A 17625-nucleotide genomic window follows, 5' to 3' on the forward strand; every position below is an offset into this window, starting at 1 on the left:
CTGCCAATGGTTAGAAAAATTAAACCAGTAGAAATATCTATGCCTGTTAAATCTCACAAAATTTAGATAATCTGTCAAAACTGTTAAAATCTGGGTTTTACTATGACATGTTAGAAAACAACTCACTTAGGAATATCAACTTAGACTAAAAGGCAGGATATTAAGCTGCAGTGAGCAAATTCGTGTTCTAAGGATTTCAAAGGTTAGGAGAGAAATAAAAGCTTTTTCCAACAGGGAAAAAGCTACAATGATGGTGGTTTTTCTGCCATCAGTTCAAGACCACCTTGCCTAAAACCACAAAGGAACTGTACTCTTTAATCCCCATTGACAGAACAAAACGGAAGCTCTCTGCATTGCATTTTGGCACCTTTTGTTTCAATTCAGTGTCCCAAACAATTCTAAAGGACTTTAAGCTCTTACCAGAGCTTTTGGTTGAAGCCTTAAATTAAATCCCATTTGGAGGAAAACAAGGGTAAAAGAAAGCGGGAAAGTCAAGCTCACATCACTGATTTTGGTGGTTTCCCAGTGGCCCTTTAAGCCCTTAGTACGATGATAATCCTGACCTTCCTTCCAAGTTTTCAATTTCTCAACATCTACTCTGACCTTCCCTCCTCCATCCCAGATCTTCTTTTGTGAAAAGATATTAGAAGTTTCAGCCAAACAACATGGGGTTAATTTCAGATAGATCCCAACTCCTTAAATTGATCATCTACAATTCACAAAGAAAGTAAACTCACTCAATATAAAAGGCCATTGAATTTACAATTTGAAATTCTTCCTAATCAAAGTTCCTTTGCCCACCCCCACCAAATTATCACTCTATCCATTTCTTTATTCTCACTCACAGATCACAGTGTAAACAAACAAACAAAACATAAAGGAAAAAAAAAACACCACACAGGCAGCCTTTAAACTGATTCCTCAAAACAACAGCAAAATCTATTTTAAAAAAAAGAAAATCTATTCCTAAGTGTCTGTAAGAAAATCTATTTTTTTCAGTCGTGAGGGTTGGGTGTTTTCTCCCCATTATTTATCCAGGTTACATAATGCTTACACTCTGCTCTTCTGTGGCACAATGATATATATATAATGCAAATATCCTTGCTGGAATTATGATGGCAATTTCTCAATTTATGTGGGGCTAATCAACCCATTTGCTTTCTATTGGAGAGCAGTAAAAGCTTATCTCATGCAGACTCACGGATCGTTCAAAGCAATCTAATTGAATTTCAGGGCCAAGAGCATTGTACAACACGTGATGTGTCTCCAGTGCAGCACGGTGCCAGACACTGTGGGCGTTACATAATCCCATGCCGTCGTTGGCAGAGGATGCCTCCTTAGCTGCCTCGTGGCTTGGCAGTCCATGCCTCCTCCAATCATGCCCTGCGGCTTTGATCTGCACAGGCTGTTCACATGGACAGTCACATGTTTTGAAAGTTTCATAGCAGTGAATAATAACACAGGGACCATTTCCCTACTGGTAAGTAAGAACAGTTCATTAAAATCAGTAGCACAGCACACTAGACTATACCAGGACAGAAGATACAACACTGCAGTTTCTCAGCAAGCAACAGAGAAAGCAAATGTGAAAAATTCTACTTTTCATATAATTAAGTGTGAACAGTTAGTGTGAAGTAATGATAGTTTCTGCCCATGGTTTCCGCTAATGTTTGGTCTTTGACCCTGGTTCCCAACAAAAAGCCCCTAAAACCCTTGTAATTTCCTGAGTAATTGGTGGATCTAACACAGAGCATCTAAATCTCTTAGATGTGCCTGGGGGACAGGACATCTTTTGTTCTAACGAGGTAACCCCAGATGGGCTCCTGCTTGGGGGCTGGTCACCAGGAAGACCAAGTCACAATTAGAAGTCTGTAACTTTCATTCCCCACCTCCATTCCCTGGAGAGGGAAGAGGGGCTGGATATGGCATTAGCCATCTATCATGCCCACGATGAAGGGTCCATAAAAACCCCTGAAGGACAGTGTTGGGGCTTCAGGGTTGCTGAATGTATGGAGGCGCTGGGAGAGGGTAGGGAAGCACCATTCCCCCTTCCCACATATTTGCCCTTCACACCCTTCCATCCCACTGCTCCTGAGTTCTATCCTTTTACAACAAATTTGTAATTTAGTAAGCAAATTGCCTTTCCTAAATTCTGTGAGCCACTCCAGCAAATTATCAAACCTGAAGAGGGAGTCCCGGGAATCTCGAATTTATAGCTGGTCAGGGCTTTCCACGTGGCTCAAGGAGTAAAGAATTCACCTGCCAATGCAGGAGAGGCAAGAGACATGGGTTCAATCCCTAGGGTGGTAAGATGCCCTGGAGGAGGAAATGGCAACCCATTCCAGTATTCTTGCCTGGAAAATCCCTTGGACAGAGGAGCCCAGTGGGCTACAGTCCATGGGGTCACAAAGTGTCAGACATGAGTGAGCACGCACATGTACACATGCACACTCAGAAAGTGAAAGTGAAAGTAAAGTCGCTCACTCATGTCCAACTCTTTGCGATCCCATCCCATGGACTGTAGCCTGCCACGCTCCTCTGTCTGTGGGATTCTCCAGGCAAGAATACTGGAGTGGGTTGCCATTTCCTTCTCCAGGGGATCTTCCTGCCCCAGGGATCAAACCCGGATCTCCTGCATTATAAGCAGATGCTTTACCGTCTGACCCGCCAGGGAAGTCCTGCACACTCAGAAGCACGGGTAAAACCTGGACTTGCTTTGGCATGTGAAGGAGGGAGCTGGCTTGTGGGACTGAGCCCGGAACCTTTGGAATCGATGCTGTCTCTAGGCAGATAGTGCCAGGATTGGGTTAAATCATGCCCTGCTGGTGATGGAAAATTAGTCAAGGGCAGGGGGCAGGGAGACTTCTACATTTGGTGGTGGAAATGAAGTATGAGAGTAATAGTCAGCCCTTATCTGCAGGTTCTGCATCTGCCAATTCAACCAACCAAAGATTAAAAATATCTGGAAAAAGCTTCAGAAAGTTCCAAAAAGCAAAGCTTAAATCTGCCACAGGCTGGCAACTGTTTACATGGCATTTACATTATATTTACAACTAGCTACAAGGAGTACAGCCAAGTGTCAGACATGAGATGCTTATTCCTGAAAATGAGCTACAGGGGCTCCAATAAATCCCCTCCCTCATATACTCTATACTCATTAGCTGATTTCCAAGGATTGATTAGAATGCACAATTTAAACATATTAAGTATATCTAGTTTTAAAGTAATGTTATTAGATTTGAAAATACTGAGCTATCAAAAAAAAAAAAAAAGAAAGAAAATACTGAGCTATCACATAAGCCTAGACATTTAACCTTTGCCTTCTTTCCATTTTACTAGTATTATGCCCTAATGTTAAAAAATTCTAAAACTGAGAGTGAAATATAATACACACTAAACAAACAAAACCTTCAAACAAAGAATAAAATTCCATACCTAAAACATATCTACATTCGCACCTGGTGATATCTTCAGACTTTTTTCTTTAACAAAAGAAAGCAGTTTAATTTCTACCAGGGATGTCTAATTGAACTTTCTGTGATGGTGGAAATATTAGATAGAAAAGGAAAAAAAAGGAAACAGGAAAATGAAAACCAAGTACACAAACCATATTTTTTTCTTGCTCTAAGATATGTCTATAGGTCCATCAAACATTAAATATTATCAAAATAAGTAACATAATACTACAGTAGCTAAAACTAAACTGACTATCAATTGTTAAAAAGAATCACAAAACAGCAAAACTGTCAACAAAATGTGATCATGGTATTAAATATGTAACTAAATTTAGATCAACAATCAAAACTTGTTGATTTCATGTGATCTGAATAAATATTTATAATTATGAACTGATAACTCAAAAGATATGAGATAAAAAAAACAGTAATTTATTTTGTATAAAACACACTAGCTTTAAGTTCGGAGAAGGCAATGGCAACCCACTCCAGTACTCTTGCCAGGAGAAACCCATGGATGGAGAAGCCTGGTGGCCTACAGTCCATGGGGTCGTGGAGTCGGACACGACTGAGCGACTTCACTTTCACTTTTCACTTTCATGCATTGGAGAAGGAAATGGCAACCCACTCCAGTATTCTTGCCTGGAGAATCCCAGAGATGGAGGAGCCTGGTGGGCTGCCGTCTATGGGGTCACACAGAGTCAGACATGACTGATGCAACTTAGCAGCAGCAGCAGCAGCTTTAAGTTAGACTTGACAAATTCTCAAAGTGGAATAAATCACTTGTGAGATGGTGACACCTACTGTTGAGTTGTGACACTGCAGCCCAGCTCTATAGGTCCGTTTATCACGGTGAAGAGAGGGAAAGGAAATTTCAAAAGATCTCAATGCAAAACGTGAGTATCACGACCATGTGGACAAGGCGGTCAAGGAATGGAAAAGAAGTGATACATATGTCCCTGTCAACCTTTCCAGTTTTAAAGCTTCCCAGGGTCCAAGTTTTGAAGCCCTTGATTGCATGATAACCCCCTTTTAATAGCTTTCAGTTTGGGATTTATGACACATATACCCTTTCCAAGTGAAAGAGCCACAGAAACACATTTCATAAAATCTCAGAAGGACAATTACAGTACTCTCCTACATGACTCCTCTGCCTACAGCACTTCTCACCAACAGTATCACAGAAGGATTAATCTTACAGTCACTCCTTGATCAAAAACCTTCATTCAGTAGCTTCAAGTTGATGCACTGCAATGTGAATTCTGTTCCTACAGCTTTATGACCTCCTTTAAATTAGTTTTACTTTCCAATTTATATCCAAGTACAATTAAAAGAAAACTTGGCACCATATGACTGCAGCCTGCCAAGGCTCCTCCGTCCATGGAATTCTCCAGGCCAGAATACTGGAGTGGGTAGCCATTTCCTTCTTCAGGGGATCTTCTCAACCCAGGAGTTGAACTGGAGTCTCTTGCGTTGCAGGTGGATTCTTTACCAGCTTCAATTCCTGGGTTGGGAAGATCCCCTGGAGAAGGAATAGGCTACTCACTCCAGTACTCTCAGCTGGTGGCTCAGCCGGTAAAAAATCCACCTGCAATACAGGAGACCTGGGTTCGATCCCTGGATTAGGAAGATCCTGTGGCGAAGGGAAGAGCTCCTCACTCCAGTATTCCGGCCTGGAGAATTCCAGACTGTATAGTCCATGGGGCCGCAAAGATTCGAACATGGCACAGCGACTTTCACTTTCACTTTTCTTTACCAGCTGAGCTACACAGAAGCCCTAACAGGAACAGTGCTCTGGATAATCTGTTCACAAACCACATTCTGAACTATCCCGCACTTTGCTCACACTCTCACCCAGACTGCAAGACCACTGTCTTTCTGCTCTGCTTGTATAAGCTGCATTCTCTATTCATTTTACAAATGTTTATTGGATAATTCAAAATGCAGTGATGTGTACTGCAGATACAGTAATAAACACAAAAGAGAAGAGTTTTATTCTCATGGAGTTATAGGGCTATAGAGGGAGACACAATAGAGAGTATAATAGGAGACAATTGAGGGAAATTATTTTAGATGGGGTCATCAGGCAAAAAAAAAAGGCATTTGAGCTAAGAATGCGACATCTGAACTAAGACCTAAAGGATGAAAGGAAACAGGTGTGGTAATAGCCAGAGGATCAGCATTCTGGGCAGAAGGAACAGCAAGTGCAAAACCTCTAAATAGAAAGAGATCCTTTTGTTTGAGGAACATAACGGACATTATGTGGCTATCTTTATAGTAAAGTAAAAGAAAGATGAAAAAGATGGCACAAGCTAGGTCATGTAGAGTCTTATTTATTCTGGTAAGAAATGTAACTTTTCTTTTAAAGAGCAACAGAAAAACATCAGAGGATTTTAACAGAAGAATGGCATCACCTGATTACAACTATTATTCTATAGAAAAAAATGGACCGGGGGTTACAAACAAGGGAAGCACAGAGATGAATTAGGTAATCATGGGGTAGTCCAGGCAGGAGATGATAATGTCGTCAGGAAACGGGTCCAAACCAGGGAACTGCAGGGCAAATAGAGAGCTGGGTGTGTTGAAGAAACATTATAGGTAGAATCAACTTGCTGACAACTTGCTGAGAGGAAAGAGGGATCAAGAATGACACTTAAGGTTTTGGTTAAGGAGCTTGGTAGATGGTAATACTGCTTACTAATCAGTGGAATGCAACGGAATGCAGTGTGAGAATGGGGTTTCCCTGGTAGCTCAGATGGTAAAGCGTCCGCCTGCAACGCTGGAGACTTGGGTTTGATCCCTGGGTTTCGAAGATCCCCTGGAAAAGGAAATGGCAGTCCACTCTAGTATTCTTGCCTGGAGAATCCCCATTGACAGAGGAGCCTGGCAGGCCACATTCCACGGGGTCGCAAAGAGTCAGACACGACTCAGAGGCACAGCATAGGCACAGCACACAGTATGAGAATGACTCTGTCCCTGGGATAGCGAAGGACCGGCTAAAATTCTACCTCCCTCCTGAAATTTCCTAGGACCAAAAAAACCTCATTATAATCTATTCCTGCAAAGTTTGTAGCAACACTCATTTTTACTGTCTCGAACTTTATGAATAATTCCTAGGAAATGGCTTGTAGCCATCCCTAACCTGTCAAAAATGACTTTGGTTCATGACTTCACATTCTGCCTCTAACGTCTATATAATTCATTTAGCAGGTAGCACAGACTTAACTCACGTTATTTACTCTTCACATGGACTTGCCTGGCATGCATTCTACCCTAGGGCACAAACTTCCTGTGAGCAGATAATTGATACCTCCTGGTGCCTCATAACTTGGTGGTGTTGTACTTTGTAGGAAGCAGGCTTTTGATAAGTGTGTGTCATCAACGATGAAGAGTATAATGGCTAACAGTGCCGTCACATCCTGGGAATTCTATTAAACACTGTCCAACCAATCAGAATGGTTCTGATACAGCGGAATGCTCAGCATTTTGAGCAATGGAAATGAAACCAGCATCTTTCAATTCAGGTTTACAGGTAAACCTGCAGAGAAAATCAGTTCCAAATATTCATTTCAGAGAAATTTTCTCTAGTCAATCTAGACTAACACAGACCTATACTAGGGGTTCTCAAGCTCACAAAGAAAGGATTTAACATCAAAATTGGCAATTATGTACAGCTTAGCAGTAGCACAGATTGAGGTACCTGTATTGATGGCATGTTATTAATCAATATGTTTCTATGAAAAAAAGAAAAAAGTTAAAACCTAGTATTCCCAATCTATAAAGCAAGGATACATATACCCCTGGAAAAGGAAATGGCAACCCACTCCAGTATTCTTTTCTGGAGAATCCCATGGACAGAGGAGCCTGGCGGGCTGCAGTCCATTGGGTCACAAAGGGTAGGACATGACTGAGTGAGCACATACATATACAGTATTTCTTATAACAACATGAACTTAGCATGGATAAAGGCAATTAAAATTCATTATGTAATGAAATAATACTCCCAAGGGAGAAACAACAGCAACAGATGGAGAAAGGTCAGTGGAGAAGTTCCTTTTTCCTCACCTCGTGTGCCCCTGGGTGGAAGAACTCCTATTAGTGCCACTTATGACCTGTCTCTGCCAGCTCACTTCCCCCGTAAAAATGGGAGCACCTTATCTGATTGGTGAGTTGGAATGAAGGACTAGGAAGATGCTTAGCAGAGCTTCTCCTGAGTTCTTCTTGACCACGAGAGCAGATGAATTCTGGGCTCCTCTCTGCCACATTCTAGGAGGCCTGCCCTTTGGGGGAATCTGGGGTTGTTATTAGGTTGGGGCAAAATATTAGCAAACATATCCACAAATTGGAAGCACATTTTTCAGTTGGATATTCTGGTCAGTAAGCTGGCATTTTGACCTCAATCTGACTGACTTCTATGTCTCTCAATACTTCCAAATCCTGGGAGAAGGATGCTGTTTAAGTGGTTTATCTCAAACCCTTACAGTAACAGACAGTTTGAATTAGAACCTATTTCTAAGGTTGCTGAAATTTAGAAATACACGGTGCTGTATTTTCATGTGGGGCTACATGAAATCCAACACACTTAGATCATCTAGGAACACTGCATCTATCCCAGGAAAATATCATCTATCTTATCCTCTCTCATATTCTTCCTTAGTCACTTGTTATAACAATACCCATCCTTATGAAAACCTGCAGGGATAAGCCGACTGGAACAGCACTTCTTCTCAGGTCACTGAAATCTATCTAGTATATCTAGTATCTTTGGTGCTGTGCTGTGCCGTGGTTAGTCGCTCAGTCGTGTCCGACTCTTGGTGACCCCATGGACTGTAGCCTACCACACTCCTCTGTCCATGGGATTCTCCAGGCAGGAATACTGGAGTTGGTTGCCCTTTCCTTCTCCAGGGGATCTTCCCAACCCAGGGATCGAACCTGGGTCTCCTGCATTGCAGGCAAATTCTCTACCAACTGAGCCACCAGGGAAGAAAACCAATCAATTACAGCAAATGGTTTTTATTGCAAATATCCTTAAAAGTAAGAGAGAAGATAAATGGCTGGGAGCTGAGCAAGTTCACTTCTGTATGTGGCTCCCTTGGAGCACTAACAATATTCACTGCACTTTCCTGATGCAGCTCATTGTATTCTGCCAACTGAAATATCTCAGGCAAATGTCAAGTACAGACAAGCATAATACACTACAGCATTACGTGTGGAAGACACGTCAGTAAATGCACTGAAAATATCAGCAGTGAACAAAAAAAATCAGGGAAAAAAAGAGATTTTCACATTAATGTCTATAACCTACTTCTAATTGTTCATTTACTATAAAATGGTCATGTATATTAAATTGGAGTAAAAAAAACTAAACTTAGAGAAATTCTGCAGTGGACAGGTATAAATAGCAGTTTTTAAAAATGCTTCTGGGGTTTGTGTTATTTTTTCTTTTTTTTTCAAAAAAAAGATACATCCATTAAGAAATACTCTGATGATGCCTGTTCTTATATAGCTCAGACTGGCTCTCCACTCCCAGGATCCTGTACTTTAGTGTAATTTTTATTTATAGGTGATATTTTCTCACATACACCTATGATTTTCAAATACCATGTTCTATATCTCATGTTTACTGCTTTACATATGTATATAAATGTTTACCTGAATGATCCACGAAAATTTTTTTCTTGTGCAGTTATTGAAGTGACCATTTAGAATCCCACGGGAAAGATTATATCAAAATCAAAACAAAAACTATATAGCTAATCTTAATTTAGCTATATAGTTACCTGTGTAAGAGCAGAAGGAATTACTGTGTGACTGGATCTTAAAATATTTTTCTGGTACTACTTATTTACATTTGTTGGCAGGAGAGACTTGATTTTAAATATATAAAAAACTTCACTCATAAGAAAATAAAGTAACACCGCTTTAAAATATCAGAAAAATGTTCTATAAGCCAGAATATTTACAAAAACAATACTATGACATGAGTTATTTTCTTCCTTAAAATAAGGAGAACTTGCCACTTCATCCCACAGACAGGCGCAAGGAACAGGTACAGAGGCTAGGATAATAGTGTTCCTGGCTGCGCTTCGTTTTTCAACTTTTATTTTATGTGAGTATTAGAAATAACCATTTTAAAAAAACAGGTACCTAACAAAATAAATAAAAATGTGTATGGGAATTTTACAAATAACAGGAAGCCCTCCTCTAGAAAAAGCATACGTTTCTTTTAAAAAAAAAAATTTATTTATTTTTGGCTGTACTGTCTTCACTGCTGCCTGGGCCTTTCCCCGGCTGTGGTCTGCGGCCCTTTCATCGCGGTGGCGTCTTGTGTTACGGGACAGGCTCTAGGTCGCGAGGGCTTCAGCAGTTGTGACACGTGGGCTCAGTAGCTGCAACTCCCGAGCTCTAGAGCTCAGGCTCAATAGTGTGGAGCTCGGGCTTAGCCGCCCTCCCCCATGTGTGATCTTCCTGGACCCGGGATTGAACTCATGTCCCTGCACTGGCAGGCGAATTCTTAACCACTGTACAACCAGCAAAACTCCAAAAGAATACTTTTCAATGAAGGATTTTAAGTGTTTAATTTTTATTGAGAAGACCAGACTGATAAACTGCTAAAATGATACTCCAGAATAATTCTTTAATTTGGAATAAATAAACTCCAAAAGATCATATCTGAAACTTCCAACTCTTTCAGCTTGTGCTGAAACACTGTCAAAGTACCCAAGGAAAAAACTGGACTATGTCAGGCTAAGACTAAATAATAATAACACAAATATTAAATTCTATCAAATTTTCCCATTTTCTGTTTTCAAAACCAGTCAGATCTATATAGTATTCCAATTTTATGCTCAAACATTTATCCATGTAATTCCGAGCATCACTGGAATTTTTATGCCAATCAACAGTTTTCTTTCAACATTAATCCAAGATATGAAACAAGAGGAAAGAAAACACCTTTTTCTGTTTCTTTGTTGGTGTAGACTGACTTAAATAATAATATTTAGAAATAACCTCCTAAATCTCTGCTTATAAATACCAGCAATCTGCTCAGTGCATTTTGGCTGCCCTCAACCAAATGAGCAAATGAGAATCAAGCTCAGAAAACATGTGAACACGTCTTATCTACGTGTAGATTAAAGACCGAGGTTGTTGCTGTTGTTCATTTGCTAAGTCGAGTCAGACTCTTTGCCACCCCATGAACTGCAGCACGCCAGGCTTCCCTGTCCATCACCAACTCCCTGAATTTGCTCAAACTCATGTCCATTGAGTCAGTGATGCCATTCAACAATCTCATCCTCGGGGTCTTTTCCAAGGAGTCGGTTCTTCGAGTCAGGTGGCCAAAGTATTGGAGCTTCAGCTTCAGTCCCAGTCCTTACAGTGAATATTGAGTTGACTTCCTTTAGGACTGACTAGTTTGATCTCTTTGCTATGCAAGGGAATCTCAAGAGTCTTCTCCAACACCACAGTTTGAAAACATTGATTCTTTGGCACTCAGGCTTCTTTAAGGTCCAACTCTCACATCCATACACGACAACTGGAAAAAATACACTTTGACTCTACAGACCTTTGTTGGCAAAGTGATGTCTCTGCTTCTTAATACACTGTCTAGGTTTGTCACAGCTTTTCTTCTAAGGAGCGTCTTTTAATTTTATGGCTACAATCACCATCCACAGTGATTTTTGAGCCCAAGAAAATGAAATGTGACACTGTTTCTACTTTCTCCCCAGCTATTTGCCATGAAGTGATGGGATCCAACGCTATGTTCTTTGTTTTTTGTATGTAGAGTTTTAAGCCAGCTTTACCACTCTCCTCTTTCACCTTCATTAAAGATGCTCTTTAGTTCCTCTTCACTCTCTGCCATTAAAGTGGTATCATCTGCATATCTGAGGTTATTGATATTTCTCCCAGCAATCTTGATTCCAGCTTGTGAGTCATCCAGCCCGGCATTACACATGATGTACTCTGCATATAAGTTAAATAAGCAGGGTGACAATATACAGCCTTGATGTACTCCTTTCCCAATTTGGAACCAATCCATTGTTCCATGTCCAGTTCTAACTGTTGCTTCCTGCCCTGCATACAGGTTTCTCAGGAGGCAGGTAAGTTGGTCTGGTATTCCCATTTCTTCAAGAATATTCCACAATTTGTTGTGGTCCACACAGTCAAAGGCTTTAACATAGTCAACAAAGCAGAAGTAGATTTTTTTTTTTTAATTTCCTTGCTTTTTCTGTGATCCAACGGATGTTGGCAATTTGATCTCTGGTGCCTCTCTCTGCCTTATCTAAATCCAGCTTGAACATCTGGAAGATCTCTGCTCAGGTACTGCTGAAGCCTAGCCTGAAGGATTTTGAGCATAATCTTGCTAGCATGTGAAATGAGTGCAATTGTATGGTAATTTGAACATTCTTTGGCATTGCCTTTCTTTGGGATTGGAATGAAAACTGACATTTTCTAGTCCTGTGGCCACTGCTGAGTTTTCCAAATTTGCTGGCATACTGAGTACAGCACTTTCACAGCATCGTCTTTTAGGATTTGAAATAGCTCAGCTGGAATTCCATCACCTCCACTAGCTTTGTTCATAATAATGCTTCCTAAGGCCCACTTGGCTTCACATTCCAAGATGTCTGGCTCTAGGTGAGGGATCACACCATCATGGTTATCTGGGTCATTAAGAGCTTTTTAGTACAGTTCTTCTGTGTATTCATGCCACCTCTTCTTAATCTCTTCTTCTTCTGTTAGGTCCTTGCTATTTTTGTCCTTTATTGTGCCTATCTTAGCAGGAAATGTTCCCATGGTATCTCAATTTTCTTAAAGAGATCTCTAGTCTTTCTTGTTTCACTGTTTTACTGTTTTCCTCTATTTCTTTGCATTGTTCACTTCACATTGTAACCCTCAAAATTTACAATTAAAGTCCTAACTCCCATTACCTTAGATAGGACCATACTTGGATGTATGGGTTTTAAATAAGTACGGGAATTGAAACAAGGTCATGGACTTCCCTATTGGTCCAGTGATTGAGAATCTGCTTACTGATGCAGGGGACACAGGTTTGATCCCTGGTCTGTAAAGACTCCATATGCCACAGAGCATCTAAACCCATGTGCCAAAACTACTGAGCCCAAGATCTAGAGCCCATGCTCCACAAGAGAAGCCACTGCAGCGAGAAGCCTGCACATATGCACTGCAGCTAGAGAATGGTGCCCACTTGCCACAACTCGAGAAAGCCTGTTTACAGCAATGAAGACCAAGTGCAGCTGAACATAAATAAACAAGTAATATTTCTTTAAAAAAACAAGGTCACAAGGGCTGGTCTTAATACAACATGACTGGTATCTTTAAATGAAGAGGAAATCCAGAGACAGACATGTATACAGAGGGAAGACCATATAAAGACAGGGAGAAGACAGCAATCTAAAGCAAGGCACCACACCTGGACAGCTCTTTCCTCATTGTCTCAGAGAGAAACAAATGCCCCAACACCCTGATGTCAGACATTTCAGCTCCAGAACTTTGGAAAAATAAATTCCTGCTATTCACCAGTCTGTGGTACTTTGTGACATCACGGCAGCCCACAAAAACCAATGCTGGTGGTGTCACATCAATTCCTAGTTTCTTAAAATCACAGAGAATGACAACTCATGACAGGTTCTCAGGAGGTGTGGTGCTGTGACTCAAACAGTGTAAGTGAGGCCAGGCTTTGCTCCAAACAACCTTCTCTCTGGTGCCTAATCCATGACCCAGAGGAACAACAATCAACACAGCCATTCCTCAATGGCATGGAATCACTGGCTGCCACGGCAGAGGCCTCCTCCCTGGGGCGGATCCTTCATCTACTCCTCAATTTCTGGCCCAACCCTGGAATGGTTCCCAAGTTGTGTGAGATTCTCTTTTCTCCCTAAAACAGATGCACAGCAGGGATATTTAGTATGCTCTTTCCAGAGAGTATCCCTGGCAAGAATCAGCAGGATGGTAGGCGAACATGTGAATCTCTTTTTACTTTCAGGAAATGGGAGACGTCGAGGAGAGCTGACTTATTTTTTTTTTCTCTTTTTCCTTGGCCCCACCAGGAAGCCTTTGGGATCCTATCCCCTTGACCAGGGATCAAACTCACGCCCTGAACAGTGAAAGCAGAGAGTCCGAACTACTGGACCACCAGGGCATTCCCCAGCTGTGTGTCTTTAAACATAGCTGAGGACAGCTGACTCTTGCCAACAGACCTTAGAGGGAACCACGCTTGGTCTCAACTGTGAAATACATTCCCAGACCCTGACACACCCTTTAGGACAGCAACATCTAAAAATCTCTTCTACTGTAAATTTTACATGACTCTAGATAGAGCTGAAGAAATAACAATTTCATCACACATCAGTGAGTTACAGTATCTTCCAATTTGTTAACTCTGCTTTAATAATAGAGCATTCTGGCTTAGACAATAAGAAAAAGGAAATGTCACATGAAAATCTGAGGAAGCAGTATCCCTCTCAAGATCTTGTAATGAGATCTTCTAAGCCATTTTATAAAACAAATTAACTTCAATGTTACACAGGCAGTTTACTAAGGAAGAGATGATCCCACGGCATTGCAAACAAATAAGTTCCCTTCCAAATGAGGCTCATGCTGTGCTGGGCATACTGGCTTAACACACAGATAACTCTTTGCTAACAGACCTCAAGATCAGGTTATCTATATGAAGCAATTTCCATTCTTATGATTAAAAAACATTTTATTCAGTATGGAAGTGCCTCAAAGAACTAAAATAGAGTTGCCATATGATCTAGCAATCCCACTCCTGGGCATATATCTGGAGAAAACTATAATTTGAAAAGATATACGCAGCCCAGGGTTCATAACAGCACTATTCACAATAGCCAAGACATGGAAACAACCTACATGTCCCCTGTCAGATAAACAAATAAAGAAGATGTGGTATATACCTATGATGGAATACTACTCAGCCATTAAAAAGGATGAAATAATGCCATTTGCAGCAACATGGATGGACTCAGAGAAAGTGAAGTAAGTCAGAAAGAGAAAGACAAGTACCATGTGATATCACCTATACGTGGAACCTAAAATAGGACACAAATGAACTTATCTACTAAACAGAAACAAACTCATAGACATAGAGAACAGGCTTGTGGTTGCCAAGTGAGAGGGGAGGTGGGGAGGGATGAGGTGGACTTTGAGATTAGCAGATACAAACTATTAAATATGGAATGGATAAACAGCAAGGTCCTACTGTACAGCACAGGGAACTATATTGAGTATCCTGTGATAAACCATAATGGAAAAGAATATGAAAAAGAATACATATATATGAATCACTTTGTATATAGCAGAACATAACATTATAAATAACTATACTTCAATCAAACTTTTTAAAATGTTTTATTGATTGAGTAACACAGAATCAACTTAAAGTGGACTGAATTAATGATCTCCAGAGTTAACAGTAAAACATGCCATGAATATCGTGCATAATAAAGATGAGCCTAAAAAGCTATGTGGAACATGTACACTGCTTTCCATATACTAACAGAGCACAGAAGAGACCACCCAAGTCCAGGAAAACTGTACTGACAATCAATAGGTAGACTCTGGGCTGAAACATGTGCTCATTGTATCTCCCATCACAGCCTTGTCAATGATCTTCTCATGCAAAGGTGTGAACAGAAATTAAAACTATTAGTGAACATCTTGAATAGGCTATTCGAAGTCCAATTCAAGAATGTGATCTGGTTCTCAAGTTCATAGTTTCAGACAAAGAGAGTGTAGTTATCAACCTTGGGACTCAGCCAAATACAGGGGGGCGGGAGGGTGGGTGGATCTGAGCTTCAAAGTCTCCCTGAGGGGTGTTCAAGGGCCGATGTGAAAGATAACTTTTCATAAAACTAGAGCAGAAGCATAATTCAATGATCACACATTTAGTTAAGAACAGGAAAAGGAGGGAGAATTCAAATGTAAGAAAAAGCATATATGTTACTGAATTAGAAATTTTAGCCCTTGATTCAAAAATGGGAATTTTTCTTGAGAAAAATCTATTTTTATTATATTGCAACAGTTATTTAAAGATGGTGCATATAAAGAAGAAAAGAATCCAAAAAGAACAACTCAGATGTCAGTCAAGATTTCAAAGATTAATATTTACGAAAACAATTGGCAAACAACAGTGTGTGATCCAAGAGCAAAAAATGTTGCAGCAGATGTCTTGTCAAAAGGCTACAGATGACAAGACGGAGCATACTCTCGTCCATATGTTTTCGCAGTCTGAGAAAAGAGATCCTCAGCCATTTTTCAATTCTGGAGAACACAGCGTGCCTGTGTACACAGTGAAGTAGAAGCTTCTCTGTCAGGGAACTTTGAGCCAAGAATTCCAGTTTCATTTGGAAAAACGTGGCACACACAGTTCAGTGGAACATGAATAGAAAATCAGGCAAATAAATAATCTGAACTACTCAATCTGTCAAGAAGCAAATTGCAGAAGGAACTGGAATGGCCATTGGTTGTTTTTGGTTTTCCTGGACATCCTTCTCCCGAACCTTTTGGCAACAATATTTCAATTCTCTCATGGGGAACCACCCTCCCATCTTCCATGTTAGTGGCCCTCCTTCAACAGCTGCTCAGCAGTTGGGCTTATGACCATGAAATAATAAGGAGACAAACAGAGCAAGCTGGGCAACTGGGAAATTGGAGGGGTCAGTGGTTTTGATTAGGTCAAAGGACAGTCATAACGGTTGTAGTTAAATAAACAAGCTGAATGGGAAAGAGGACAAGGCAGCCAGCGAGACGTCTGAATTTGCTATCATGTGGAAGAAGCAGTTCCTGGTGATGAAAATGTCCAAAACGTTGCTAAAGAAGTGGGTGATGGACGTGGACAGGATAAGTTCAGTGCAGATGCAGGGCTCAAGGGCCTGAGAGGCCAAAGTGCCGAATGTGCTGCCCATATGGACAGGTCACCCCACTTATTAGGGGAAACACACTGTCTGAAGCTGCCCACCCTGGTCAGGCACTAGAGTAACCATGTATGTGAGTTATTTTATGACAGGAGGTCCTAGTAAGGAACACAGAGGTAACAGGCCACCACCAATCAGAAGAGTTCCGGAAGAGTCAAAAGGAGACGTCATGCATCCTACCAAGCTCCCAGAATCCTCCTCGCTGGAATCCATCTTGGCTGAGCAATGTCAATGGACCCTAATTCAGGTCCACCGGGAAGGACCCTGAATCAGAATGACTGGCCAGAGACAACTGGGAAACTAATCCCATCACCATAAAACCCGATATTGCAAGTCACATGCCAGAGCAGTTCTCCTGGGTTCCCCTACCCTCTTGCTCTCTTCCCAGGCACCAATAAAATCTCTTCCTTTGTCAGCACATGTGTCTCCTCTGACAATTCATTTTCTAGTGTTAGATAAGAGCCCACTTTTGGGCCCAAGGAGGGGTCTCCCTTCCTGCAACACAATGACGGTAGGTCTGGGGGTAGAGACATGGAATGAAAGCCAGGTTCCAAAATACTGGAGAGATGAAAGGCAGGGAAGGTGGGGGGGGGGGGGACTGGAATGCTGGCAAAGCCAGGGTGATTGAGTCAGAGGGTCTGAACCTCAAAGAGCTATAGATTTTAAAAGATGGCAGATGAATCAGTCTAGAAATAACCAAGAGAAACAGCAAGACCACAAAGCCTCTTCACATACTGGGTATGAGAGAAAATCTCTAATCCACAGAGTTGCTGAGAAAGAGGGGTGGCTTCAGGGAAAGAGACTCTTGATTAAAGCAAGAAAGTGGGGGACTCCCCTGATGGTCCAGTGGATAGGATTCCGGGCTCCCAATGCAGGGTGTCTGGAGTCAATCCCTGGTCAAGAAACAAGATACTGCGTGCTGCCGCAAAGACCCAGTGCAGTCAAGTAAATAAAATGAAAAATAAATAAACAAAGCAAGAAGGTGGGAGATGACTGGGAATTTGGAGTTAGCAGATGAAAACTATTATATATAGGATGGATAAACAACAAGGTCCTACTGTATTGCACAGGGAACTATATTCAATATCCTGGGATAAACCATGATGGAAAAGAATATGAAAAAAATGTATGTATAACTTTATCACTGTGCTGTATAGCAGAAATTAACATGACATTGTAAATCAACTAAACTTCCATAATAAAGAAATAGACGAACA

General features: G+C 41.1%; 1 protein-coding gene and 1 non-coding gene across 3 annotated transcripts in view; both read right to left on the reverse strand.

Moving 5' to 3' along the window:
- ITPR2 (inositol 1,4,5-trisphosphate receptor type 2) overlaps positions 1–17625 on the reverse strand; it is a 556807-nt gene that overhangs the window by 214272 nt on the left and 324910 nt on the right. The gene's annotated exons all lie outside the window — the stretch shown is intronic.
- On the reverse strand, positions 8367–8438 carry TRNAC-GCA (transfer RNA cysteine (anticodon GCA)). The gene has a single exon. It is a non-coding gene; the product is annotated as a tRNA-Cys (tRNA).

This window comes from Dama dama, chromosome 22 (assembly GCF_033118175.1).
Source record: "Dama dama isolate Ldn47 chromosome 22, ASM3311817v1, whole genome shotgun sequence".
In the NCBI taxonomy this organism is placed as follows: domain Eukaryota; kingdom Metazoa; phylum Chordata; class Mammalia; order Artiodactyla; family Cervidae; genus Dama; species Dama dama.